Genomic DNA, 23,457 nt, shown 5'->3' on the forward strand with positions numbered 1-23,457 from the left:
AAGGATGGGATTCCAATGATGTGTTTGGTACAAAAGCAGCATTCAGGAAAGGCTGAGAGTCTCTGATGAGTAAAGATGATCAGAGGATCCAGTTTGTCCACAAATGTGTGAGAAAATGATTGAAATGCTTAAAAACAATGAACCTCAAAGAAAGATTGGAAGTGATTTGCATGTTCTCACTCTACAGTGCAGAATATCATTAAACCATTCAAGGAATCAGGAGGAATTTCAGTGCGTAAAGGCCAAGGGTGCAAGTTTAATCTGAACGCTCGTAATCTTCCATCCCTTATACGGCATCAAGAACCTCCACTCAACACCAGCTGATATAACCTGGGTGAGGGATTAGTTTATCAAAGCTTTATCAGCTCTACAATACAGAGTTTGCAGGAAGAACGAGACAAAATAAAAGCTGAAACACTAAATCACTTGGTCTTCTTGGTGCCAAAACTTCTTTGAAGTGGTGAAAAGAAACGGCAACATTACAAAGTGGTAAATGCTTTTTTTTGGATGGAATGAATGTTTATTAATAAATGAAATAAAGTTGAGCAGATAAAACATGAAATATCTCAGGTTCATCCTGTCTGACATCAAATAAAAGTCAAAGTCAATGTAAGAAACTCTGTGTTTTTATTATTATTTTCATTTTTCATGCTGTCCCAACTTTTTCTGATTTGGGTTGTAGAATAAATATGTGCTGTTTGTCTCAGGTGCGTTGTCATGTTTACCAACCATGTAAATGAGGTTCAGTGTGTTTACATTGTAATCAGATAAACACTACTTACTAATGATTACTTTATTAAATGAGGCAGTTGTGTATTCCGCAACACCGGTGTCTTCATCATCGTCTTCCTCCTGCTTTTGTGGTTTGGTGGCTTGTAACTTATTACTGCAAAATACAGAAAGAAAAGTGGAATATAGAGGAGGACAGAAAACACCACATTCTTTATTTTTTATTCTTGATAAATACACTGATAATATGATTTACCTTCTTTATGGTTCCCTTCAGTTTTTACTGTTAACAGTACAGAGTTTGTATTGTAGCACTGAGTAACTCATTCAGGGTCTGGATTCAAAATAATTGTGCTTTATTGTGCAGAACAGAAGCAACAGTGGGAAATGTTAGTAGTGTTACGCTATTACAAACAGATGTAGCCCACGCCTCCCACAAACCCATGATCCCTCACTACAAAACCCATGTGTCTCTGTCACATTCATTGCTAACAAGTACAGTATGTACAGTACAATAACATAAGGTAAATGAGATGTGTTTAACATTGTGGTGACAGTTTGATTACGTCCCATTTCTATAAAAAGATGGTTTGATTAGTTGTGTGCTAAGGAGCTCCAGCTGCCTGCACACAGCCCTGGTCTCAACCTAACTCAACACTTTTGGGATTAAACAAACAAACCCTCCCCATCCCTTCTTATACTGTTAGCTCTACTATGGTTTCTTGTTGTGCTCTGGTGAATTTTAAGATTACTGTGTAAATTAGTCAAACTGAGTCAACTTTATTTATATAGCGCTTTTTACAATAGACATTGTCTCTAGCAACTTTACAAAATTCAGCACCAACAGATACAAAAACCCTTGTTGAGTAAGCCGAGGGCGACAGTGGCAAGGAAAAACTCCCTGAAAATTACAGGAAGAAACCTTGAGAGGAACCAGACTCAGCAGGGCCCATCCTTCTTGGGTGGTCTGGACGATACTTTAAATAAATACACGATTTACACAAATCATACAAACACAGAAATAAATTATCTAAAAGTTATAACTGGCAATAAATATTTAAATAATAATAGAGTTGTTATTCGATCTAGTCTTCAATAAAGTCTGTAGTGAGTTCTTGTCATTCTTGGTGCAATTACTCCATACCCGTCACATCCGGTAGGAGCAGCATCGTCATCACGGCAGTCTCGACTTTAATCCTTAACCTCGAGCTGGTAAACAGGTTTCCATCAGAATGCCCTTGGACAGGTCTAGCCCAGGTCTCAGTCTCGACTTTAATCCTTAACCTCGGCGGGTGAACAGGTTTCCATCAGAATGCCCTCGGGGTAAAACAACAGAGAATGTAGTTAATAATGTACAATGCTAGTTGAGTAAAACAGTTTTACAGAGAGTTTTAGACTCCGGCAGCCCTAATTATTACAGCATAACTAAAAGGGAGAGCGAGCAGGTAACAAGGTCATGAAGGCTTTCATAGGACATCAGTGCCCACCTCTCCTACCCAAACCGGAGTGATCGGACAAGAGAGGCAGAACGACAGCAACCCAACATCCCTGATCACCACAAGTTTCTATGACCAAGGACCCCCAAGCTCTGCGCCTTTGTATACACTAATCAAAAGCCTGAGAAAATAAATATGTTTTCAGTCTAGACTTAAACATTGAGACTGTGTCCGAATCCCGAACAGAGGCAGGAAGATTATTCCAAAGTTGTGGAGCTTTGTAAGAAAATGCTCTTCCACCAGCTGTGGTCTTTTTAATTCTAGGAACTATAAGTAACCCTGCATCTTGTGAGCGAAGTGGACACGCTGGGTTGTAGTGATTTGTAGTGATTAATAAGTTCACTCGGATACTGTGGAGCCAGACCATTTAGCGCTTTATAGGTTAGTAAAAGTATTTTGTAATCAATGCGGAATTTAACTGGCAGCCAGTGTAGAGATAGGGCAAAGCACCGACCATCTCAGTTGCACGTGTCCAACAGGTTTTCCCCACTCAGTGACCCACCCGCTGAGAAGCCTGTTAATGTAAGTGCTCTGGTTATAGGAGATTCTCAGCTCCGACACGTGCGTATTGCAACCCCCATAGAGACACCAGCAACCATAGTCACTAGGGAAACACCCTAGTTGCCACAGAAAGTCTGTCCACAGGACTTGTTTCCAAAATGCATCAGGCTTGATTAGATGTTCTTTTGCAAACTTCTGATGCTGGATATTGTGGTGAGAACGCAGGAGAGGTTTTCTTCTGATGACTCTTCCATGAAGGCCATATTTGTGCAGGTGTCGCTGAACAGTAGAACAATGTACCATAACTCCAGAGTTTCTTGGTCTTCCAGACCTTATCCTGACCTCCACTGTTCCTGTTAACTGCCATTTCTTAATTACATTTCGAACTGAGGAAATGGCAACCTGAAAACGCTTTGCTATCTTCTTGTAGACTTCTCCTGCTTTGTGGGCCTCAACCATTTTCATTTTCAAAGTGCTGGGCAGCTGTTTAAAGTTTTAATGATGGAATCACCACTCTTGGAGGTGTTATAAAGAGAGGCTTCAGGACCCAAAGATGCAGAGAAAAAATTTATTGACAATAAAATAATAATAAACACACAAAAGATCAAAAAGGGAAAACAGAAAAACAAATTAGGTAACCCCGATCGATGCCGCTAGACGCCGCAGGCAACAGGAACTGAAAAAGAGAAAATGGAAAAATTTTGAAAAACTCAGACGCGAACCTCGGTCACCTGGTTGCGAGGCAGTCACACTTACCGCTGCACTATATACAAAAGAACGGTATTGGAACACTCAAGCTTATAAAGCGCCGGTGTCGGCACAAATGCGGCACTATAAAATGTTCCTTAAGGAAAGACCTCGACGCTATAAAGCGCGATCAGGGGTGACAGAATCGGCCAAATCCCCGGAGAGGGTCGCGGATGCTGGGGGAGCGCCGATCTGTAACAAACAAGACAAAAAGAGAATTAGTGGATTCGAACCGGGTTGTCGGTGACAGAGGCAAGTGCTTAGCCAGCTGCGCCAGCCCCAAATTAGCAAACAAGTGAGACTTTACAGTATAAGAGCGCCGTAAAATACCTGCGTGAATGCTATAGCTAGCCTCCGGCTAACAAAGCCGAAGTGAGCTATTGCTATGCGCTGAAAAAACAAATTCAGCGCGTGGGCTGAGCGTAGCCGCACCAATCTTTCCCTAACACAGGAAAATAAAGGGACCCTATCTACCTCAGCCTTCCAGCTTACACATCCGACCGACCTTTCGTCGCCCGGGGTAACCATCTGACCCTATACAAAAGGTCAAGACACAGTTCCATGAAAAATCTAAATCAAAGGTGCGACGCCTGCAGCTAGGTGACGCCCACTTAAATAAGCAGAGGTTGTTTGCACAAATCAGCTGGCCTCCTATTAGAGGCCTTGCTGTTTGGCGTTCTGTAACCCCTGCGACGCTGGGAACTGGTGGTACGTTCACCAGACGCCGCAGACACCCTAACAGGAGGAGGTTTCTTCAATTGTTTAATTTTGTAGAAAAAAAATAAATCACAGACATGCCACAAAACTATCATTTTTCAAAATCCCAACCTTCCGGTATTAAGAAACAATAAAAAAGAAATCTAATTGTTGTGGTCAGTCACAATTGCTTTTTTAGATCAAGAATCGCTCAAATCTGAGGAAAAAATGATGGAATCATGAGAAAACACTGCACCATTTGTTATAAAGAGAGGCTTTAGGACCCAAAGATGCAGAGGAAAAAACTGGCAAAACAGAAAACGATTCGGGAAAGCCCGAACGGAGCCGCTGGCTTGCTGGCAACTGAAAAAGAGAGAAAGAACAGAACAAAAATGAAACAGTCTGCCTATGCGAGGCGCGAACCCAGGTCGCTCGCTCGCAAAGCGAATGCGTATCTCACCACACTACACCGTGGCTGAAACTGACGCTGCCCCTATGCCTTATAAGGAGCGTTTAAGAAAAGCGAAAGCCCGGACACTGTCCGAGGAAATCGCGCAGAAAAAGGTAAACGCCTTTTAAAGCGTGAATAATCGGCTGTGTCACCAGCAAGGCGCTGGGAAGGAGCCGATCTACCTGAAGGAAAGAAAAGAGGGAAGGCGCGGATTCGAACCAGGGTTATGCCGTTGGTAATGCGGCGTTCAAACCGCTGAGCCAAACTGGCGCAGACGAACTCAGAATCCGCTTAGTGCCTTAAAGGGCTGCGGTAGTTGGAGCGAAGCGTCTAGCGTTAGCCCGATGCTACTCACATTAGCCGGGCGCCTAGCGACGCTGAAAACAAACCGCAGCTCGCGGGCTGCACCAATCGCACCGTCTTTCCCTATAAAGAGAAATAAAACCCTCAATACCTCGAAAAGATATACTTAAATATCTGCAGAAATGTGAGGGGTGTACTCACTTTTGTGATACACTGTACATAGTCATACACAGTACAACTGGCAGTGAAATGCTTTAGTGACTGTTCCAAGACAGTAATAATTACAAAAACTACAAAATAGTTAAATAAATATATATATATATATATAGAAAATATAGAATGTTTTTAAAGTAAGAATGTAGAAACATTAGAAAAATTAACAATATAATTAAAAAGAGCAATTTAAAGTGAACAAGTGTGTAAGGTGACAAGTAGTGCAGAAACTGTGCAACATAATGCTATACAGATGAGAATAATACACAAATACTAATCTATACATATACAGTGTATCACAAAAGTGAGTACACCCCTCACATTTCTGCAGATATTTAAGTATATCTTTTCATGGGACAACACTGACAAAATGACACTTTGACACAATGAAAAGTAGTCTGTGTGCAGCTTATATAACAGTGTAAATTTATTCTTCCCTCAAAATAACTCAATATACAGCCATTAATGTCTAAACCACCGGCAACAAAAGTGAGTACACCCCTAAGTGAAAGTTCCTGAAGTGTCAATATTTTGTGTGGCCACCATTATTTCCCAGAACTGCCTTAACTGTCCTGGGCATGGAGTTTACCAGAGCTTCACAGGTTGCCACTGGAATGCTTTTCCACTCCTCCATGACGACATCACGGAGCTGGCGGATATTTGAGACTTTGCGCTCCTCCACCTTCCGCTTGAGGATGCCCCAAAGATGTTCTATTGGGTTTAGGTCTGGAGACATGCTTGGCCAGTCCATCACCTTTACCCTCAGCCTCTTCAATAAAGCAGTGGTCGTCTTAGAGGTGTGTTTGGGGTCATTATCATGCTGGAACACTGCCCTGCGACCCAGTTTCTGGAGGGAGGGGATCATGCTCTGCTTCGGTATTTCACAGTACATATTGGAGTTCATGTGTCCCTCAATGAAATGTAACTCCCCAACACCTGCTGCACTCATGCAGCCCCAGACCATGGCATTCCCACCACCATGCTTGACTGTAGGCATGACACACTTATCTTTGTACTCCTCACCTGATTGCCGCCACACATGCTTGAGACCATCTGAACCAAACAAATTAATCTTGGTCTCATCAGACCATAGGACATGGTTCCAGTAATCCATGTCCTTTGTTGACATGTCTTCAGCAAACTGTTTGCGGGCTTTCTTGTGTAGAGACTTCAGAAGAGGCTTCCTTCTGGGGTGACAGCCATGCAGACCAATTTGATGTAGTGTGCGGCGTATGGTCTGAGCACTGACAGGCTGACCCCCCACCTTTTCAATCTCTGCAGCAATGCTGACAGCACTCCTGCGCCTATCTTTCAAAGACAGCAGTTGGATGTGACGCTGAGCACGTGCACTCAGCTTCTTTGGACGACCAACGCGAGGTCTGTTCTGAGTGGACCCTGCTCTTTTAAAACGCTGGATGATCTTGGCCACTGTGCTGCAGCTCAGTTTCAGGGTGTTGGCAATCTTCTTGTAGCCTTGGCCATCTTCATGTAGCGCAACAATTCGTCTTTTAAGATCCTCAGAGAGTTCTTTGCCATGAGGTGCCATGTTGGAACTTTCAGTGACCAGTATGAGAGAGTGTGAGAGCTGTACTACTAAATTGAACACACCTGCTCCCTATGCACACCTGAGACCTAGTAACACTAACAAATCACATGACATTTTGGAGGGGAAATGACAAGCAGTGCTCAATTTGGACATTTAGGGGTGTAGTCTCTTAGGGGTGTACTCACTTTTGTTGCCGGTGGTTTAGACATTAATGGCTGTATATTGAGTTATTTTGAGGGAAGAATAAATTTACACTGTTATATAAGCTGCACACAGACTGCTTTTCATTGTGTCAAAGTGTCATTTTGTCAGTGTTGTCCCATGAAAAGATATACTTAAATATCTGCAGAAATGTGAGGGGTGTACTCACTTTTGTGATACACTGTACATACATATACATATAAAACAGTATACACGCATACTCTTATATACACATACATATGTCCACATATATACACATACATATACATATAAATTAGATTGTGCACGTTGTGTAAATTGGTCCTAAATGCTATTTTGGTTGAGGACTTGAATACCTTGTGGGAAAAAGCTTCTTCTCATCCTCTCCGTTTTGGCTTTTAGAGCACGAAAACGCTTCTCAGACCGTAACAAAGAAAACAGTCCATTACTGGGATGACTGGGGTCCTATACTATCCTCCTGGCCCTTGTCCAGCACCGTTTCCTGTATATGGACTGCAGGTCAGGAAGCTCAGTCCGGATTATGCGTTCAGCTGAACGCACCACCCTCTGTAGAGCCTGCCTATCCTGCTTGGTGCTGTTTCCGAACCAGGTTGTGATGTTTCCTGTTATGATGGATTCAGTGGTGCAGGTGTAGAAGTTACGAAGCACCTTAGATGGTAGTTTGAAGTCCCTTAAGCGTCTGAGGTGATAAAGACGCTGACGGGCCTTCTTTGCCAGCGCAGTGGTTTGGCAAGACCATGACAGGTCCTCAGAGATGTGAACTCCAAGGTACTTGAAACTGTCTACTCTTTCCACTGCGGTGCCACTGATCATAACGGGGTGATAGTTCCTCTTCTGCTTTATGCTGCAGTCCACTATCAGCTCCTTTGTCTTGCTGACGTTAAGGAGGAGATTGTTGTCCTGGCACCAGTCCGCCAGGTGTTTAATCTCCTCTAGGTAGGCCCTCTCATCGTTGTTAGAGATCAGGCCCACCACAACAGTGTCGTCAGCAAACTTGACAATGGTGGTAGAGCTGGAAGTGGCCACACAGTCATATGTGTACAGTGAGTACAGCAGGGGGCTCAGGACACAGCCCTGGGTGGCGCCAGTGCTAAGGGTGAGTGTGGGTGAGATGTGTTTTCCTACCCGCACAGTTTGTGGTCTGTCCATCAAGGCAAGGGCAAGGCAAGGCAAGTTTATTTGTATAGCACCTTTCATACACAGTGGCAATTCAAAGTGCTTTACATAAGGAAAAATTAAAAATTAAAAGCATTAAAACATTCCTGAGATCTAGAACCTCAGAAAGACTTCTTGCAAACATTTAGTTACAATTAAAAACATGAAATTCAAACAAGAGAGATAAAAATTAAGAACTTGAAAAATTAAAAGAAAATATTGTAAAATATACCCTACAATTTGGTAAATACGAAATTAAAACAAGAGAAATAAGCAAATAAAACATAAAAACTAAAAGAAAATATAGTAAAATATACCTTACAGTTTAGAGAATATGGAATTAAAACAAGACTAAAAGAAATATGGTAAAATGAGGGTAATAGTAAAAATATCGAGCTCAATCATAGGCACAAGAAAAAAGAAAAGTTTTTAACCTGGATTTAAAGATTTCTATGTTTGAGGAACATCTAATATCTCCTGGCAGTCTGTTCCAGTTATATGCAGCCCAACAACTAAATGCTGCTTCACCGTGTTTAGTTTGGACTCTGGGCTCTACTAGCTGACCTGAGTCCATGGATCTAAGAGATCTACTGGGTTTATATTCTCTGAACATTTCTGAGATGTATTCTGGGCCGAACCCATTCAGTGATTTATAGACCAGTAGCAGCACCTTAAATTCTATTCTGTAACTAACCGGAAGCCAGTGTAGAGATTTTAGAACTGGAGTGATGTGCTCAGTTCTCTTTGTCTTGGTTAAAACTCTTGCAGCAGCGTTCTGAATGAGCTGTAACTGTTTAATGGTCTTTTTGGGAAGTCCAGTTAAGAGACCATTACAATAGTCCACCCTACTGGAGATAAAAGCATGGATCAGCTTCTCTAGGTCTTGTTGGCACACTAGACCCTTGATTTTGGCTATATTTCTAAGATGGTAGAAGGCTGTTTTGGTGATGGTTTTAATATGGCTGGTGAATGTAAGATCTGAGTCTATTAGAACGCCAAGATTTCGGACTTGGTCTTTGGTTTTTAGAGCCCGGGAACTGAGGTGTTCAATGACACTAGACCTCTTTTCTTTGTTGCCAAACACGACAATCTCTGTTTTGTCCTTATTTAACTGTAAAAAATTCTGGCTCATCCACTTATTGATGTCCTCTAAACACTGACACAGTGAATCTATTGGGCTGTAATCATCTGGTGAGAGAGCCAGATATATCTGTGTGTCATCTGCATAACTATGGTAATCAATGTTGTTAGCCTGTAGCATTTGGCCTAATGGCAGCATATAAAGATTGAACAGGAGAGGTCCGAGAACTGATCCCTGGGGGATTCCACATGTCATAGCCACTCTGTCAGATTCATAGCTGCCAATAGTGACAAAGTAACTGCGGTCTTTTAATTAAGACCTGAACCAATTAAGGACTGTTCCGGAAAGTCCAACCCAGTTTTCCAACCTGTCCAGCAGTATTCTGTGATCTACAGTGTCGAAGGCTGCACTAAGATCCAGTAAAACCAGAACTGATATTTTACCTGAGTCACTATTCAGCCGTAGATCATTTACCACTTTTATGAGAGCCGTTTCAGTGCTGTGGTGAGCTCGAAAGCCTGACTGAAATTTGTCAAAAGAACCACTGGAATTCAAAAAACTGCTGACTTGATTGTAGACAACTTTCTCAATGATCTTAGCTGTGAAAGGAAGATTTGAGATCGGCCTGTAGTTGTTTAACACAGACGCATCCAGAGTTCTCTTTTTTAGGAGTGGCTTAATGGCAGCTGTTTTAAGTGATTTTGGGAAAACGCCTGATGATAGTGAGCCATTAACTATTTGTTGCAAATCAGTTTTTACAGAGTTAAAAATAGTTTTAAAAAATTCAGATGGCAGCATGTCGAGACAACATGTCGATGATTTAAGATGCTGAACTGTTTTCTCCAGAGTTTTTTGGTCGATTGTATTAAATTGTGACATAATAGTCATGTTATTTTTAGGTGTCTGTAGGAGCAGCATGGTTTTATTGTTTGACTGAGTGGAGTTAATGGTCAGTCTAATAGTTTTGATTTTTTCACAGAAGAAATGAGCAAACTCATTACATTTCTCTGTGGACAGAAGTTCTGGCGTGATCTGTTTTGGAGGATTTGTAAGCTTGTCGACCACGTTGAATAGAGTGCGGGTGTTGTTGATGTTCCTGTTAATGATCTTAGAGAAGTGCAGCTGTCTAGCCCTGCCTAACTCTGAGTTAAAACTACAAAGGCTTTGCTTATAGAGATCATAGTGGATTTGAAGTTTAGTTTTCCTCCACTTACGTTCAGCTCTCCTGCATTCTTTTTTCATAGCCATTACCATCATTGTGTTACGCCATGGTGCTTTCTGTTTGCTCAACGTTTTCATGACTTTTACCGGAGCAACCACGTCCATGACAGTCAATATTTTCACGTTAAAGTTATCCAGGAGTTCATCAACTGACTCTGCAATTAAAGTTGGTGATATAGCTATGGCCTCCATAAACCGAGAACTAGTACTTTCATTTATATTCCTTTTCTTAACAGAAACAGAGCTAGTTTGAGCATCTGGAGTGATCAGCATTTCAAAGAAGACACAAAAATGATCAGAGAGGGCCAAGTCCTTGACCAAAACAGAGGAAATGTTAAGACCTTTAGAAATAACTAGATCCAGAGTGTGCCCTCGAGTATGTGTAGGCCCTTTCACATGTTGCAATAGACCAAATGTGTCAAAAAGTCCAAAAAGTTCTTTGGTGGTGTTGTCCTTGTTATTATCTAAGTGGATGTTAAAATCCCCAGTTATGATGAAGAAGCTGTACTCAGTGGAGATAAGTGACAGTAGTTCAGCAAATTCATCTATAAAATGTGCAGAGTATCTTGGAGGTTTATAAATGGTTAAAAATAAAATGTTGGGAGTACCCTTTAAAATAAAACAGAGGTATTCAAACGACTTAAAATTGCCAAGTTCAGTCTTTTTGCACTGGAATACATCTTTAAATAAGGCAGCTACTCCTCCACCTTTCCTACCACTTCGACACACATTCATAGAACTGAAGTTTGCTGGTGCAGTTTCATTAAGAACAGTAGCACTGCTGCCTTCTGCTAACCATGTTTCAGTTAGAAACAGAAAATCTAAACTGTAGGATAGAATTATGTCATTCACTAAAAATGATTTGTTGGCTAGAGATCTAATATTAAGCAGAGCTAGTTTTAAAGGAACCACAGGAGCCCCTGGGGCAGCCCGAGGTTGTCGTGGTACAGGTAAGAGGTTAGACTGGTTGACTTGATATGCTGAATGTGTTCTATTCTTTCTATTTCTAATCAACACAGGAATAGAAAACATTTCAGACATACTGGGTCCAAGCTTACTCTCCGAACTGTTGTCAGTATCATATCTGCTATAGCAAGGACCCTGAACACATCACAACGTGTTATCATTGTTTTGTATTCTGCAGCCGCTATCAGTAGCACTCGCTGAACATTCTGAACTCTGTACAGCCAGAGTAGATGAAGTACAAGGCTGCTGCTGACGGTGTTGAAGTGGCCTCAGAGAACGGGTAGGGGGCTGTGGACAGGGGGGAATCAAGAAGTTAGAAGTTAGAGATCCAGTGACACAAGGATGGATGAAGTCCCAGGTTCTCCAACTTGATGGTTAGTTTAGAGGGGATAATTGTGTTAAATGCTGAGCTGTAGTCAACAAACAGCATTTTAACATAATTACCCCTCCCGGTGTACAGGTGTGATAATGTGGTGTGAAGGAGGTAGGTGATGGCATCATCTGTGGAACGGTTGTGGCGGTACGCAAACTGTAAAGGGTCCATAGAGTCCGGAAGTGATGAGGTGATAAAGTCTCAGATGATCTATCTGGACTATTTGCAGGCCATGCCACTGACATTATATGACTTTCTTGAAGGAAAGTTTTCACGTCCTTTGCCCCATGGCAAGATGCATTATTATCTTGAAAAATGAAGTCATTATCACCAAACATCCTTTCAACTAAAGAAATAAGAAAAGTGTCCAAAATTTCAATGTAGACTTTGTAGACTCTCACGTGCCTTTACCTGATATGCAGGCCCATATCATCAGATTTTAGACACAGCTGACTGGGAACAACCAACATCTTTGGCGACATCCCATGATGATTTACCTTCATAAAGAAATTTTATAATCTTCTCCTTTGTTTCAACTGACATCTCTCGTGTTGGAGCCATGATTCATGTCAATTGGATTTGTGCAACAGCTCTCCAAGCTATGAGCACTCTTTTTATAGAAGAATAATTTAAAATAATTCTAATTTTATCTGCTGCAGGTGTTTGTTTTAGAACTGCAAATTACAGATTGATTCCATCACTTTTTCCTCAGATTTGAGTGATTCCATATTGTTTTCTCTACTTGATCTAAAAAAAGCAATTGTGACTGACCACAACAATTAGATTTCTTTTTGTTAAGGTTGGGATTTTGAAGAATGATAGTTTTGTGGCATGTCTGTGATTCATTTTTTTTTCTACAAAATTAAACAATTAAAAAAGCCTCCAAGAGTGGTGATTCCATCATTTTTGCCAGGGGTTGTATGAGGACCGTTACCACAGTGCATCCTGTGCTTTCCATTCACTTGCTTTTAGCTCCACCTCTAGCGCTGATTCTCCGCTGTCATGTGACTTCTAGGAATACCTGTTCTTCTGTCTTATATAAATCTGTTTGATTTCTTTTAATTTCAAACTAGCACAGACAGGCTCTAGTGTTCAGGTAAGATTTTATCTATGATAAACTACATACTGAGTGTGTATTTTATTATACTGATACTTAGGAACACATTAAATAAATTAGATGATGGTAAATATGTATAAGTTTTTAATTAGGATTTAATACAAAAAAACTGACTATAAATCCTTTGTGATTTATGCAGGTGTTTCTATTAAGTCTTTTGTTTTATGGTTTTATGTTTGTTTTATGTTTTAAAGCAACTAATTTTTTTCATTATTTTAAAGCAGAATTTGTGTTCAGTAAGGAACACATTATACACTGTGCTATGTAGTGGTTATAAATATATGTTTAATCCATAATATGTGCTTATACTTTTTTTGACACAATGTTATTTACGTTACACTGCTGCAGTTTAAAAGTGCAGCAGATTTTACCTACAAATACGACTTAGATAAAACAGTCAATGACCAACACTGGTGTAGTAAATAGAAAATAAAATTTCTATATATGATTCTATAAATACCTTATGTATATTAACCTTTTTAATATATAGAACTTTTTTTTAATAAACAAGGTCGCTTTCCAAGCAAAACATTGAAATTTAAAGTTTACATACTTTTATTAATTGAAAAGTTTGATGTACTTTTTGTCTGTTTTTTTTATGTACTTTTTTCCACCTAGAGCATGAATGAATGTGCAACAGTAAATGATACAGCTTCATTATTGCCATTCTCTACAGAAGAAACGGTTTACAGGTTCATAGTGGCTTAAATGTGTACTTTGTAATGGCTACACCAAAACTCTTCTCTTTTTTAAAAGTGTGCATTTGTAAGATCACTTTTGTAAACTTCAATCTGTAACATTTATGTTCTTTTAAAAGTTGCAGTTTTGTTTAAACATAAATATAAATAGTACCTTATTGAGAAGAGAATCTTACATTTTTCTGCCACCCTCTATTAATGGAAGAGGAAGTTTTATTTAACCACGTTTATAAGCGTTTTTCATACATCTAGGGAAGCCAATTATTTTTAAATAACCATCTGAGACCTTAAAACCTTACGACAACACAAAATGTATTTGGTTATTTTTCAGTTTTGTGCTTAATTAGCAGTTCAGCTGGTACAGTAAAGGTTGTGTCTAATAAAGTTAATTACTGAGTGACTATGTTGAGCATTTATTATGTTATCTTGTACTTGACTGTTTGTATACGTGAAACAATTTGTGTTGCTTTTCCCTGGTCAGATCAGTTCAGTTCTAATTATTTGTTTTTTATTCCATGTTTTTTGTAGCTATAGAAAAGATCTGTGTGATCTATAGATTTCTCACTGGGATCTTATCCAACAGCATATGATAAATCACAGAGGCAAAACCCTAGAAGATTTTTCTCATAGAGGGTTAGAATAGTATTTACTACTAAATGTTTTGTATACTGGCTAATATTAAATTACATTTTAATTTATTTAAAATCCTAATAAATAAATTTGAGATATATGTCAGAGATACAGATCAATGGATCTATCAGGATGTGTTACCTACAGTTTATAATAATATAAACCCAATTACATGTGCTAACTCTCATGCAAATTAGGCGATGGCATCATTTTGATATTATTACTATTATATTATTATTATATTATATTACTATTATTCTTCTTCTTATTATTATTATTGCAATTATTATTCCACGTGTGTATATAGCTCTAGTTATAACTATATACTTATATTAATCATAGATATATGTTACTAATATTCTCTGTTTTTCTTTGCACTATGCTACTATTTGCACTTCTGGTAGATGCTGACTAGATTTTGTTGCCTTGTACCTGTACTGAGCAATGACAATAAAGTTGAATCTATCTTTAATTTAGACTTCTAGCAACTGTTAGGACAGCCAATAGCTACTTTCCATACTGAGGAGTTGGCAACACTGTACTGAAAATTATTTACATAAACTTATTGGTGCTGCTACACAGATAGACATTGGCATCATAATGAGTCAAGTTTATTACAAGTTGAATTTTGAATTGTTGAAAATGAATTGGTGGACTTTGACAAATGTTATCGACAAGTTTACCCGGGTAAAAGATCATTGTGTCTTTTCAGTGAATGAACGTCACTGGTGAGAGTGTTTTGTATTATTTCAAGGCGTGTTTTTTGTAGGAAGGTTTTGTAATGCACTACAGAAACAAACAAAACAAAACCTGAACCAGTTCCACTTAACAAAAGATGAAACAAGAACAAAACGATTTTGAGACTTATTATACTTATTAACTCACAGTCACAATAAGCCAGTCATGACCCAGAATCCATTAATCAAAGTGCCAGTTACATCTACACTGTAAAAAAATTGTCCTGTAAAAGAGTAAAATTCTGGCAGCAGGTTTCCAGCTAATTACTGTACTTTTAACCATATGTATACTGTAGTCTGAATTACAGTTCTTTACCATTTTATTAGAAAGCAGTAAAATACTGTTAAAATGCAAAATACAGTAAAATTCTGGCAGCAGGTTTCCAGTCATTTAGAGTGTTTTCATTTTTTTATTATATTTTTTTTATTAGGCCAAATGAAATAAACACACAAACAAGATTTCGAAATAAAAAATGATAATCACTATAGTGACGATAACGACTGTATTTAATTACAAATTCATGGTAAATTTGTAACTGAAACGCTGTAACGTAAACATTTTCAAACAACTGAGAATTTAAATGTTTGCTACTTACAGGCAATGCTTCTGTATCAGATTGCAAGAGAATTAATGTCTATTTATTATTGTATATAAATGACTGGTCTCACCCCACGTTCTTTTGCTGCTAAAATGTAAATGGCTTCTTAGCAAAGGTCAAAGTTAGTTAATAATAATAATTATATTCAATATAATTAACTATTATAAATAATATATAATTCTTTATACTTATGTAATTGTAATTATAAGTGGTATGGTGACACAGCAAGTAGTGGCACCACATAACTAACACATAACACCAGCATCCTTATGTCCTGGTTTTAAGTCATACCTCCAGTCATATTTTATGAAAAGTTTGGTGTGCTCTATGTATGTACAACTCCAAATCAGAAAAATGTTGGGACAGTATGGAAAATGCAAATAAAAAGCAGTGTTTTGTGTATTTATTATAACTTTTATTTTATTGCAGAGAGGTTGAACCCAATTTATTTCATGGTTTGTCTGGTCACCTACATTTTATTTGTCATTATACATTCATTTCTGTAATTCATGTTGCTCAAAACTTGCAGGTAATTTTCTGCATTAATGCTGCATCACAGAAGTGGCAAGGGCACTGACACACCCCCATACCATGACAGACCCTGGCTTTTTAACTTGTTGGGTGTGTGTGACCTTTGAGCCATCAGACATATAAAAGAGAAAAATTCATAATACCGTAATTGTGAAATGTAGTCACATGGGCGTGGGAGTACTTCAGAAAACTATTGTTAATGAAAAAAGCTTGCCAGTGCATGAAGCACTCTATTACTTAAAAAAGCTGAAAGCCAATTCTATGCAGAAACGCCTCATAGTTTCTTTGCTGTGAGATCAACTCAGATGGACAGTGAGTTCACTGTGCCAAGGAAAAAAATAATGTTCAGACTGTCATTAAAAAGTCTTATTAATAGAAAGAGAAATGAAACACAGGGGTTAACACGCCTCCATGCCAACCTTTTTGTTTCAGGCATTAAATACTTAATTTACAGATATTTTATGGAAACTTTCATAAATACAATACAGTTAATCAGTAGAAACATTAAAAAGAGAATTAATGTGTCATAATTGATATATCAATGTTGTCATGGTGATGGTGGATGCCGGCGCATTTGGCTGCCGCTACCGTTACTGTATTTTATTGTATTTTTATCGGGGGTTTTTTTTTCTTTCTTTCATGTTCATCTTTTTACACACCCCTGTGGCTTTATTTCTTTTTATGTTACTTTTGTTCTTTCTACTGTGCATCGCGTCTGCGGCTGGTGGCGAACGGTGGGTGAGTTTTCCTGGGATCGCCACAATGTTGAACTATTCCATTGACCAGCTGATGAAGTTCAACAATTGCACTACTCCATCGTGTATTCTAGTCATCAAACAGCTTGGACTCCTTCACCGACCTCGTTATATTTACAGAGGCTCCCAGAGAAAGCTTGTTTATTTTCTAAACAGTAATGCTATTCCGTCCTTCTGGTCAGCCGTGCGCACTGCCGCTCCGCAAACACGTCATCAGAGCGCTGCTGCCTTGCACACTAGTAGCGGTGTAGTCTCCATGACAACGCTGTCCACGGAGTGGGATGGGAAACGCGGAGTGGGTTTTAATCTGCTTCAACCGATACCGAGATTCACTGCATCATCCAATCTTAAAATTGAACTGTTTAATGTACAATCATTAACAAACAAATCAGACCATATCCTGGACAAATATCTGGATTTAATGTGTCTCACAGAAACCTGGCATCAACCAGAGGTTTTTTCTGTTTTAAATGAGACGTGTCCTCCTGGTTATTGTTATGTTCAGAAAGTCCGTAGCACTGGTCGTGGTGGTGGCCTGGCTGTTATTTACCGGAGTGGTTTGGATCTGTTTACTTTGTCTCTACCCGAGCTGTCTTCTTTTGAATGCTTGGCATTCAGATGTAAACCCCCTTTCCCTGTGACAATTTTGCTCATTTATCGACCTCCTAAACATAACCATTCTTTCTTCTCTGAGATGTACAACCTTCTCTCATCATTTTGTACTTCTTCTGCCAATATTATAATACTAGGGGATTTTAACATTCACGTTGACACCCCCTCCTGTTGCTCAGCAGTTGAATTTTTGCAAACAATTGACTGTTTTAATCTCAAGCTGTAAGGTTCTGTGGCGTCTGTGGGACTTACCACTCTTCCCCGACGTCACAAGCCTTACAGAGCAGTACTGAGCTAGGCCTTAAGTAATAGGCCAGCTCGTTAGGGCGAATGACCTGCAGCTGCGGTTCCCTTATTTAAGGGCACGCCGCCAGGCTGCAGGCGTCGCACCTTCTGCCTTCATTTCCTTTTTTGTTTTGGGCACTGCGGTGTCCGTGGGGACTGCTGACGGCTCCCCCACGCTTCTTTTTAGCCTTAGAGGTACCCCTGGTGGCATAAGGCCATTAGGGTGTGTAGACCGCAAGGTTGAGGTAATTAGCTTTGCTTTACCTTTCTTAGAAGTACCTTTCTTTCTCGAACTGCTTTTTATTTCCTCGTTAGCATTTAGCATTAGCGGTTGAAGCCAGCCCCGTGTTACGGTGGCGACTCCGTAAAACGTTCGGTTGGTCCGCCAGCAACCCCGGTTCGAATCCACATTAGGAGCTTGAATACCTTAGTCAATAACCGGTTCGCTTAATCGATATTATTTGCTTAGCATTTAGCTTTAGCGGGTGAAGCCAGCCCCGTGAGACGGTGCTGGATCTCTCACCGCTATAGTTCGCTTATTGAATCTAGCTATTGGATTCTGCAACCCTTGGGTGGCGACTCCGTAAAACGCTCGGTTGGTCCGCCAACAACCCCGGTTCGAATCCGCATTAGGAGCTTGATTACCTTTATCACTAACCGGTTTTCTTTATCTATTTTCTTGGACAGACTGACTCCGGCTGCGGCTAAAGAAGGAGCCTTCTGTTCCCCCCGAACCGCACCATAGGTGATTTCGGGGCGGTCACTTTCGAGTGGCCCATTGGATTCTGTAACTGCCTGGTGGCGATGCCGTCAAGCGCTCGGCTAAAACGCCACTACCCGGTTCGGATCCAACTGGTTTATACTGAGTTCGAGTGGGTTTCGTACTGCCTGATGGTGATGCCGTCAAGCGCTCGGCTATCACGCCATCACCCGGTTCGTATCCGCATTTGTGAACTTGACTAACCAAATATGATTTTCTCTCTTCTTTCAGATCGGCGTGGTTCCTTAAGCGAGGTGTCCGCCGATAGCGAACAACCCTAGCCAACCGCTGTGCTGGGGCTAGGCTATTAGCGGAGATTTGCTACCCTTGCGTCAGCTCACCGAAGCGCCTTCAGCGTCTACATTCACCCCCTCATCCGCGCTGCATTGGCGCGCTGGTAACGCGCCCGGTTCTTCGCTCAACGACCGAAGTTCGCGTCCAGCATCTTTTATTTTTTTTCCCTTTTGTTTTTTTTGTTGCCGGCAGCGCCCAGCGCCGTCCATTGGGGTTTCTATTTGTTTTTGTTTCTGTTTTGTGTTTTGATTTTATTGTTTTGTTTAAATAAATAAAATCATTATTTCATTTAACCCCCGTGCTTGAGTCCTTTCTCCACCCACGTAACACAAGCAGCTTGTTAATGTCCCCATGCATAATAGAGGGCACATTCTTGATGTAGTTATTACTGGTTACGCCACTGTCAGCAGACTATCTGTTTATGATCTGGGTGTGTCCGATCATAATCTCTATGGATCTGCCATTTTTTGCGCCTCTTCTTAGGCCCATACGCCAAATTTGTTTTAGGAATCTAAAAAAATATTAACCAAGAAACCATGACAGCTGATCTACGGCATCTTCTTCATTCAAATCCTTCTGGAAGCTTTACATCAGTCGGTGATGCAGTGGATTTCTACAGTAGAACACTAAGCAGCATTTTGGATCTCCATGCCCCTGTTAAAACCAAGAGAGTCATCTTTTCCTGCTCAGCCCCCTGGTTCACTAATGAACTACGGAAAATGAAGACAGCTGGGCGTGCCCTCGAATGCTGCTACAAAGCCTCCGGCCTCACCGTCCACAAGTTGACCTATCGAGAACATCAGAAAGCATACTCTAGGTCCCTTAGAGAGGCTCGCTCACAATTTTATTCAAGCATCATTAACAACAGCCCAGGGAATTCTAAACAGTTATTCTCCACTATCAATTATCTCCTCAACCCACAGGTCCCCTCAATCACTACAGCTACAGAAGAGCGCTGTAATAACTTTATGACTTATTTCAAAACAAAAATGGACTCAATACGCTCTGATCTCTCTAGTACCAACTCTCTACAAGTGCAGACTCTTTTTCATACAAAGGCAGAGGTTTCCCAGCCCCTTAACTCTTTCCCAGAAGTCTCACAACAACAGATTGAAGACATTATCAGGAAGATGAAATCCTCCACCTGTGCCCTGGACCCCTTTCCTAGTGCTTTAGTAAAAGTGCACACTGTTACTATAAGTCCTCTGATTACAACTGTAGTAAATTACTCCCTCCAAGCTGGCTATGTTCCACCTTCTCTAAAAACTGCCATAATTAGACCACTTCTAAAAAAACAGCACTTGATCCTGAAGTTTTGGAAAATTATAGGCCTATCTCCAATCTTCCTTTTCTCTCTAAGGTATTGGAAAAAGTAGTTGACACTTATCTCCAGGATCACCTTAAACACAACAACCTTTTTGAAAAATTTCAGTCTGGTTTTCGCTCTGCTCATAGCACAGAAACGGCCTTGGTTAAAGTTACCAATGACCTTCTGATGATGGCTGATGCTGGCTCACCTTCTCTGCTTGTCCTCCTTAATTTATCGGCAGCATTTGACACCATTGACCATGGTATGCTCTTAAGCCGGTTAAGCCGGTCCACACCATTGGACTCACTGACGCTGCTCTGGCTTGGTTTCAGTCCTATCTTACCGACAGAACAGAGTACATCTCCATTGGAAATGCAAGGTCCCAGTCATATGCTGTGACATGCGGAGTCCCCCAGGGGTCAGTCCTGGGCCCCGTCCTTTTCACCCTATACATGCTTCCCCTTGGACAAATTATAAAGCGCTATGGAGTTTCATTTCACTGCTGGTATATCTGATGATATACAACTTTACATCAGTGCAAATAGTGCAAAAACTGAAGTAATGTTGGTTGGCACCTCACTTCAGACTCAGTCATCCCCTATAACCAGTATTACACTGGCTGGTCATACTATTTCCCCCTCTTCAACGGTTATCAATCTTGGCATAAAATTTTACCCTCAACTCACTTTTGAAGCCAATATTAAACATCTATGCAAGACCTCCTTTCATCATCTCAGAAACATTGCCAAACTTCGTCCAACCATCACCGTCTCAGATGCTGAAAAGCTGGTTCACGCTTTTGTTTCCTCCAGGCTGGATTACTGCAATGCACTTCTCATTGGGATTTCTACCAAGAGTCTCCAGAGATTACAATATATCCAGAATAGTGCTGCACAGATCCTGCTGAGAGTACGGAAACACGAGCACATTACACCTATCCTTCTTTCACTCCACTGGCTCCCTGTCTCTTCAAGAATAGAATATAAAATTTGTCTCCTTACATATCAGTGCATCTATGGAAATGCACCGCCCTACATAAAAGAACCTCTTACCCCTAAAATTTCATCGCGATCCCTCCGTTCTGCAAACTCAAATCTTCTCCACATTCCCAGAACTAAACTAAGTACCATGGGTGATCAGGCTTTCTGTTCTGCTGCTCCTCGTCTATGGAATGCCCTTCCCGACCACAGACGACTGAGAGTTTTAAAAAGGGTCTAAAAACGGTTCTTTTTAACAGATGTTATGACTCTTAAATAACTGCTGATTTTATGATGTATGTCTCATGATACTATGATGTTTATATTTATTTTATATTTCATGATTTTTTTATATTACTGTTTTTCTGTAGCACTTTGATTTGTTTTCAAATGTAAAGTGCGTTATAAATAAAATGTATTATTATTATTATAAGTTTTTCTTTTTATAAAATTCTTCAGCAATTTACAAAATTCCCAACTTTTCTGTAAATGGGTTTGAGATGATTATTAAAAAATATTTTTGTTTCTTTCAATTATTGCACTTTTAATGTAGAATTGTTTTCTTAATGTTTTGAATGAAGAGTCAAATTAATAAGCATTAAAGAACTTTTTTTCCCCCAGCTTGTTTTGTTCATGTTTTCCAGGGGTGTTAACACTTTTAGAGGGGACTGTTGATTATCAGTTTTGTCATCTGATTTCTAAATTAATTAAGTAACTATCATAAAAATAATTATTCTGCAGTAAAATAACAACTGTTTATTTTCTTTAATCAAGGTCTCAGTAGACATGAAAGCTTTCTTACAACCAGCAGTATGGAAATCCAAATAACATCAGAAAATAATGAGGTACGTACAAAATACTGTCACAGTGCATTATGGGTATAGTTATTATTAATTATATCTTAAGATTAGATCAGTAAATAAATACATTTGCATTAATATGCAGCAGTGACACAATCAGACACAACAATAATGATCACCTGGTCTGTGTTTAAGGAGAATGATGATATATCTGAAAGTACCACATTTCAAGCTGAAAGTAGTGGTAAATTTTCCAGTCACTATTGTACTGTTTGGAAACACCTCTGCTGTTCACTTTGAAGACACAAATATACTACTTGGACCAAAGCATGTTTTACCACTACAGGCCTGCTTACCTAGAGAAACTAAAATTTCTGGACATGTTGTGTCAGTGTTTAACATGGTTAACTCAGTCTCAACAAACCCTACCTCTTGGGCAAATCATCTGCTTTGGGCGGAATACACCCACAATACCGTATGTCATTTGTTCACTGGCATGTCCCTGTTCAAGAACCAATTCAGGAATCCTCTTCCATGTTTACAAAGCAGGGGGATGCACAAACCAAAAGAGGTGCTTGGGCCCCTCTGTTCGCCAAGGGCAAGAGTTTTGCTGTCTACTAAAGACCTTCCTTTTCCACTGCAGTCTGTGTGCAGTCAAGTTAAACCCCATATAAGTGGGACCATTCAAATCAATAGAACAGTTAACCTTATAGCTTATACCCTCACTACCTCAGTCCATGAGAATAAACTCAAGCTTACACATTACAAAACTCAAGCCATTGGTATGCAGCTCCTTAAAACGCCTTAATGACTAATCCTCCACCACCACAAATGGTTGGCAGTTTCCAGGGAATCTTGGGTGCCATTTTGGGACATTCTAGAGCCATAATGTAGATTGGTCCATAATAGTTCCAAATCCATACAAACTCCAAGAGCTTGAGCTCTAAGAAGTGCTAATGCACTGCACCTGATTTTGGGGCTATTTAGGAGAAACCTGGAGTACAGTGCGATGCTAAGTCATTGTTTACACTCAGTCAGTACGGTAGTCGGTTGTTGTGTGTTTACCTTGCTTATGTAGAAAGAGGTTTTTTTGTTGTTGTTTTTTTCATTCTCTGCTTTTGAAAACACAAGATGAGATTATATGGGGCTTGGAGAGTCAACAGAGATAAGAGAGGTTTGTTGTCATTTCAGCTATATACGAGTACATATTGAAATGAAACAACGTTCCTCCAGGTTCAAGGTGCAACACAGAACAAAAAGTGCAAGACAGTACAGTGCAGGTAAACAACATTACAATAAATACAAGAATGTAAAATAAATAAAGGAAGACAAGACTAGAGACAACTGTTGGTCAGTACATGGTACTGAGAAAATAATAGTGAGATAGATAAGTTATGTGTATTAGTCAAGTTAAGTTAGACTCATTTATATAACGCTTCTTATAATGAACATTGTCTCACATCAACTTTACCCCTGCTGAGCAAGCCGAGGGCGACAGTGGCAGGAAAAACTCCCTTAACAATTACAGAAAAAAACCTTGAGAGGAACCAGACTCAGCAGGGACCCCCACGTCCAGTGTTGGAGTAGTTACTCAAAAAAAGTAATCCATTACTCATTACTTATTACTTAACTAAAATTGTAACGGGATTACTTACCTTCTTGTTCCTCATTACT

This window comes from Trichomycterus rosablanca, chromosome 2 (genome assembly GCF_030014385.1).
Source record: "Trichomycterus rosablanca isolate fTriRos1 chromosome 2, fTriRos1.hap1, whole genome shotgun sequence".
Taxonomy (NCBI): domain Eukaryota; kingdom Metazoa; phylum Chordata; class Actinopteri; order Siluriformes; family Trichomycteridae; genus Trichomycterus; species Trichomycterus rosablanca.